Below are 7,222 nucleotides of genomic sequence, written 5' to 3' on the forward strand. Positions count from 1 at the left end.
TCCTGCTGGATGTAGAAAACATATCAGCCTCCTCAGCTTCAACTCATTGTGGAACTTGGAGTTGAATCATGATTTTCAGTCTTGGGTTTTCAGAGCAGGTCTCTGTTTTTAGATTATGTTGCCCTTCCTCATTGTCTAGCCAGGTCTGCAATATTAGGGATGAGAACCAGTAAACCCTTCAAAATGGCAAACTTACCTTCCTCCTAACCTGATCTTCCCATAGGTTGGGACTCTACATGAGCTGGCTATGCCAGATTTTCCTGCCTGGGACTCAGATCTCCCCTAGGGTACAAAACAGCGCTAGACCTTACGCTGAGACTAGAACATTAGAAGTATTCTAGTCCTTTCCTTCCCGGGGCTAGATCCTGGTCCATACATCTCCAGTAGCTGTGGTTCTCTTGATAGCACTCAGAAATGGTGGCTTTTCTTATCACTGTGCTATGCCTGCTGCAACAGACTTCTGGTACCAAACCATAGCTGAACATGCCAAGCTTTGGAAGCCATGCAGTGAACTGACTGACCTTCTTTGGTCCAACCTTCGCCATCAAGTAAGCGTTTCCCAGAGGGTTTGCATCAGAATCATCTGGGGGATGTTTGTAAAAATTCATACTCCTGGACTTTACTCCAGATCTAATGAATCAGAATGTCTGGGTCAGGGTGTTCATCAGGAATGTGCATTTTATTTTATTTTTTATTTTTTCGGCTGCGCTGCATTGCTTGGGGGATCTTAGTTCCCCGACCAGGGATTGAAAACACGCCCTCTGCAGTGAAAGCACAGAGTCTTAACCGTGGACTGCCAGGGAATTCCCAGGAATGTGTATTTTAATTAAATGCAGTTTAAAAATCACTAACTAAAGCCCTAGACTTTGCCCTTGGATTTGGGCTTTTCTCTGAACCCAAGTTTTCTTTTCTTTCTCTGGTTTCCATTGCTATGATTTTAAATTGCCTGATTCCTGTGCTTTCTAGTGTCTGGACTTTAGTAGAGATTCAGAAAAACGACAGCAACAATAAGAAGAACACTGGACTGGTTCTTAGCAAGCAAGGCTAGTTGTCTCAAGCATACTACTTGTGTTACCACCAGTTCCCTTACTGAAATTCACTGTCTTCTTCTTGATCTAGCATTAGAGTATGAATAAGTGCATGATGTTAGTAATAATAACTCACATGAAAGTGCCTTTCAGAAAGTTTAAAATCACTATATAAGTGCAATGTATTATTTAACAAACAGTTAATGAACTCATAGTCTATTTGGGGGCACTGTACAACTTGCCCCCTGAACACAGTACAAAGGAAATGACGGATATATTTTCTGCCCGAGAAGAACCTATAATGAAGATAACAGGCACACATAATGTTACAGGAAAACAATCAGAAAGCAGCATACCTGATTCATATCCCAAATATTCTCATTAGTGATGCAGATCTGAGTTCTCTGGAAGATACTGGATAACCATGTGTTTATGTACCAACTGTTGTATCTGTTTATGTTATCTATGAATTTATGTAGTCATCTCTATCAAATGCCTACTGTTCATTATATCTATATTTTTCTGTTTTTAAGTGAATGTGAGGTGCTTAAAATGTAAGCTCCATGCGGGCGAGCATTTTTCTCTGTTTTCTTTACTGATGTGTTTTTACTACACAAACTGTGTCAGCTACATAATGTATGTTCAAAAAATATTTGTTGTCTGACTGACTGTCCTAATGGTTGACTAAATGAAGTTAATCAGAAAATAGTTTCAAGAGGTGATGAGTGTAAGGAAGATCTCACAGGTGTCCATAGATACATAGAAAATTGTTGTAGGGGGAGGACTGTGGGACTGTAAAATAGAACTGTCTTGGTGGGGAGTGGGGTGAATGTCTCCACATTTGACAGTTTTGGCCTGCCTCCTATGGGCCAAGTCAGTTACCGACAACTTGGGGTGGTTGTAATTGTGATTTTCTGGCTCTGAGGAGGAAACCCCCCGCCTTTAGATCTAAGACTGTTGAGTAGTGAAACTTAATTCTGTTTGGGGATGTAGGCATGGGAAGGTGCTTTTTAGAATTGGAAATGTTTTTCCTTTAGGAATTTTGTCTGTTTGCCTACACAAATACTTTGGACAGTGGCACACATTTGCCAAGTTTGACTGGTTGTGGTTTCATTTGTAGCATTGTCTCCTTTGCAATTTCAGTTTCCAGTCCATACAAGGAAAGAGAAGATTTTCTCTTGGAAACTATTAGTGAGGTTAGTCAAAGTTGAACCAGCTACTGATCATATACCACTTGTACCCAACCAGGATTCTAAATCCATCTGGAATATAATTTGGCAATCTTTTGATCTATATTATATGTGAAATTTTAATTGTTAAAAAAATTACTTGCACATATAGCAGTTTGTTGTTTGTATCCCAGTACTGAAGAACAGTGATACCATGTGTGGACATATATTTTAAAACTGCAGTTTTCAACCTTTCATTCACTCAACAAATATTTATTGCCTGCCTCCTAAGTGCCAGGCCCTCTTCTAGGTTCTGGAGACAAGGTGATAAACAAGTCAAAGTTCCTTGTGGAAATTACATTCTAGTGGGAAGACAGGTGATGATAATAAACACGGAAAGAACACATATAAAATGGAACTTCAGATAGTCTTAAGTGCTCTGTTAAACCAAAATAGGATAATGTGTTAGAGAAAGCCTTGAGGGGTGGAGAGACTCGCGTAATCAGTGGCCTTTCTGAGGTGTCAGCGTTTGAGCTGAGACCCAAATGATGTGCAGGAATTAGCTATGAGAAGAATAAGGGGTAGGGGATTCTGGCTGAGGAAAGAGCATATAAAGGCCCTGGTCAGGAACTAGCTTGATGTGTTCAAGTATTTGCTCAGTGCCCATTTTGTGCCAGGTACAACATACTCTAAAGTACTAGGGAAATGTTGATGAATAAAACAGGCATTTTGGGTGCCAGCTCTCATAGAACTATGTTCCAGTGGGAAAGAAAGACAAAACAAAAACGAACAAGAAAAGTATCAGATGATAATAAATGAATACTAAGTGAGAAGGAATAACGTGATAGGAACGTTTTGGTGGGGCCAGAGAACACCTTTCTGAGTAACTGACCTGTATATTAGGAAGGTGGCAATATGAAATTCACACTTGTGTCACATCCTCCCATTGGATATTTCAAGTGATGGGTTGGTACATAGTAATACAGGCTGAGGATAATGTGTGACACCTGTAGATTTACCTGTAACCCCAGCACTTTCTCTTCTGCTGATGAATGCATGTGGGAGTGCAAGGAACTACAACTGTTTGAGTTTACAAAAAAGAGAAATAATTTGTAAATTTATGTACTTTATTATTAGTAGTAAATTACATACAGCTCTCCTCACCAAGGGTTTGTGATATTTAGGGTCAAAATATCTGTCTTAATTGATGGGAATGTATGGCAGAATTAAGGAGCTTTTGCTAAATAAATATTAAAGAATAGCTTTAATAGTGATGAAATTTAAAATTAAATAATGAGGGTATGCAAATTAATGTGGATATGAGCAATCCTGCAAAGGCAAGAATCAGCCTTGGTTTTAGCCTTCTTATACTTTTTTATTAAAAGCAGTGGATTCAGCATTGAGAACTTTTTTTTTGTATTTTATAATTTTTTTCAAATGTTGAGATATTGTCTTATTATATACCATGGAAAATGTATTGGATATTTAAGTTAAGAGTCTAACATTGCAAGGAATCCAATTCTGTTTAAAGTAGTTCATGTTAAAGGGTGTTTACTGATAGGAAAGAGCGTAAGGAAACAGAGCTTACATTCTGCATGTGGATGGCACTGAAAAGTAGGAGGCCACATGCATCTCTGTCTCTACACATCTGCTCCATCTATTCTCCTGTTCCTCCCCTCTCATAAGCTTTCTTTCCGTACTTATCTTTTTTTCCGTCTCTCCAAAAATTCACTTTACATATGGTGTTGGTTTATAATGGTCTCAAATTCTACATGGCCTATAGTTCCAGTCTTCACAGTAGTCTGACTGACTTAATCTCTCCACGACCCTATTCCAAATTTTTGGAAGAGTTGATCTGATTTTTTTCCACTTTGAATTAGATTGGTCCAATCTAATTAGACTCTGGTCCAATCAGCTGTAGCTGGAGTAGGGGAGCAGCAGATAGGGGCTACATAGTATGTACCTGTGATATATTAGGTAATTATTAACAAATAATATCCCCTTACATAAAAAGTAATTAATGACTATATCATGTTTAAAAACTTGAAACAATCCTTACAAGGGTAAAGTATCAATACTCTATTGATAGACTTTCCACCCACACCAATCATGAGCCCATTCACCCTTTCCCTACTCACTACTCTCCCTAGAGCTAAACTAGATTTGGAGATATACACATATATGCACATTCCATAGAAAATACATAATATTATATAAATTAATTTCTCTGTTTAACAAATATTAATTGAATACACTGGGGATTAGGCATTGAATGAAGTGAATAAAGATCCTTGCTCTCATGGAGCTTACCTTCTAGGGGATGCAGACAGAGATAAAACTAAATAAATAAATGTGTTATATGGTATTTGAAAAGATCGTAAGTGCTGTGCAAAAAAAATAAATCCTGAGGATAAATAGGAAACAGAGCGGTCAGAGAACAGTTCTAAATGAAGGTGACATTTGAGCCAAGAGAAAGGACATTCTAAACAGAGGGAACCTGCATGTTCAAAGAACACAAATTTCTGTGAGTCTGAAGCAGAATGAATGAGTGGAGAGTAGGAGCGGTCAGAGTGATTGAGAAATGCTGGGAGCTGGGGAAGGAGTTGGGTGACTGATCATTCAGGTTCTTGCTAACAAGTTTAAGGCCTTTGGCTTTTATTCTCTGTGAAGTGGAAGGCACTGTTAGGTTTTGAGCAGAGTAAGTTGATCTGACATATTTTAAGTGGATCATTATGGTTTCTGTGTTGAGACCAGACTGAAGGAGGCTGGCAGCGGCTGGATGATAGGAGGCTGTTGCTACGAGGCAGGCAAGAGCTCATAGTGACTTTGACAAAGAAGTACGTAGCAGAAAAGGTGGTGAGTAGTCAAGAGTGTGGATTGATTCTGAAGGTAGGGCCAACAGAGGTTTCTTCTGGATTAGATGATTAGAGAGCAAGAGGTCAGGGTTGACAAGTTTCTGGATTAGAAAGCAAGAGGTCAGGGTTGACAAGTTTCTGAACTTGAATAACTGCAATGCAGTTTTCATTAACTGAGATACAGAAGACTGTGGAAAGGGAAGGTTTTTAGTATGTGTGTGTGTCTGTGGGAAAATCAGGAACTCGATTTTGGGAATGTTAAATTAAAGATGCCTTTAGACATTTGGGTGGAGTGGTTGAGCAGGCAGTCGGATTTGAGTCCTCAGCATAGTGACAGTATTTAAAGCCTTGAGACTGAATGAGATCACCAAGAAATGAATTTAACGGTAGAAAAGAAGAGGTTTAAAGCCCATCTTTGGCACCCCAATATTTATTTATTTTTTAATTAAAAAAAATTATGGGGTGCGTTGGGTCTTCATTGTGGTGTGTGGGCTTTCTCTAGTTGTGGCAAGCGGGGGCTACCCTTCGTAGCGGTGTGCAGGCTCTAGGCGCATGGGCTCAGTAGTTGTGGCATGTGGGCTCATTAGTTGTGGCACGTGGGCTCAGTAGTTGTGGCTCACGGGCTCTAGAGTGCAGGCTCAGTAGTTGTGGTGCACGGGCTTAGTTGCTTCATGCCATATGGGATCTTCCCGGACCAGGGCTTGAACCCGTGTCCCCTGCATTGGCAGGTGGATTCTTAACCACTGCACCACTAAGGATGTTCTGGCACCCCAATATTTAGAAGTCTTAGAGATTTGCAAGAATTAGCAAAGGAGACTGAGAAACAGTGAGAAAGGAGGAAATACAGGAGAGGGTGGTGTCCAGGAAGCCAAGTGCGGGAGGTGTTTCAAGAAGGAAGGAATGATCAGATGTGTCAAATATTGATTATAGGCCAAGTCAGATAAGTGATCATTTGATTCAGTAACACAGAGACTATTTGACGTAAGCAGTTGGGGCTGTGATGGTGGAGATAAAGATCGCTTTGGAGTGGGTTTGAAGGAGACAATAGGAAGAAAGGAATTGGAGACAATGACTATATAGGATGAATAAAATGGTAATATGTATTCTGCAAATTTTTCACAGACCAATATGGGCTAGGGATTCATACTATTCTTTACAGCTCTATCTCACTTCTCTTAATCATTCCATAGCTTTCAATTATATGAATGGCCACAAAGTGTTTAAGATGGTTCTCTAAACAGGCCCTAACTCTCCATTTTAGTAGCAAGAATATCATTCATCCCTACCCTAACACACTAATACAGATGAAATGTTAAGTGGAAATCCAGAGACAGTGGGAGAGGCCAAAGCATTTTCAATAGTCTATATGGGGACAAGAGTGGACAGCAGCCTGGCTGCAGTGGGGATTTCATAAGGAAACCAGTAGAAAATAAAGGTTCCTAAACTGGTCTCTGAGAGCTCTCTTCCTTGGATTAGGACCAACAGTACACAGGCAAACATAGTCCTATGCCTCACAAGAGACACCCTTTCAGGCCATAGATACTTCTGTCAGTAATATATATTTTTCAAAACATGTAAGTTTCCATAATTTGGCTGTGAAACCAATTATAACTCTCCATTTCCTTTGTGCTAAACAGTCAAAGTTTTTTCATTTGTTGTTTGGGTACCAATCTCTGGGATGAACATCTGTGCTCGCTGATGCTATTCTGTGTACTCTCAAAACAACTCATCCTATTTTGGAATGCTTTCTAGCTAAGAACCTCTTTTAGTTCCAAACTCTCTCTTATGAAGACAGGAGCTGTCTCTCCCCAGCCTCCCAGATTGCACAGCTGTTTATGAGGCTTGTAATTAATGAAGATTTGCTAACAGTCACACACCCAGTGATGTTCCGGGCTTGAGAGAAGCAAGGGTGGGCAGCAGTCATTGGGCTGGGCCTTCAACTGTGCATTTTGCCAATGGGCTGTAGATTAGCTATTATATTTTTTAGTAAGAGAATTTCTGGAAACTCTACTGGTGTAGTTCAGGCTATATTACTTGGGAAATATGGAATGATCTGAAATGTAGAAAACTTAAAGGGGAATTTTCTGAACAGAATTAGGTTTTGTTGCTGTTGTTGTTGTTAGACCTATTTAAAGGGTAGTAATACTATATCCCCTACCAATTCTTCAGA

The sequence above is a fragment of the Lipotes vexillifer genome, unplaced genomic scaffold (assembly GCF_000442215.2).
Source record: "Lipotes vexillifer unplaced genomic scaffold, Lipotes_vexillifer_v1.1 scaffold1274, whole genome shotgun sequence".
NCBI lineage: Eukaryota > Metazoa > Chordata > Mammalia > Artiodactyla > Lipotidae > Lipotes > Lipotes vexillifer.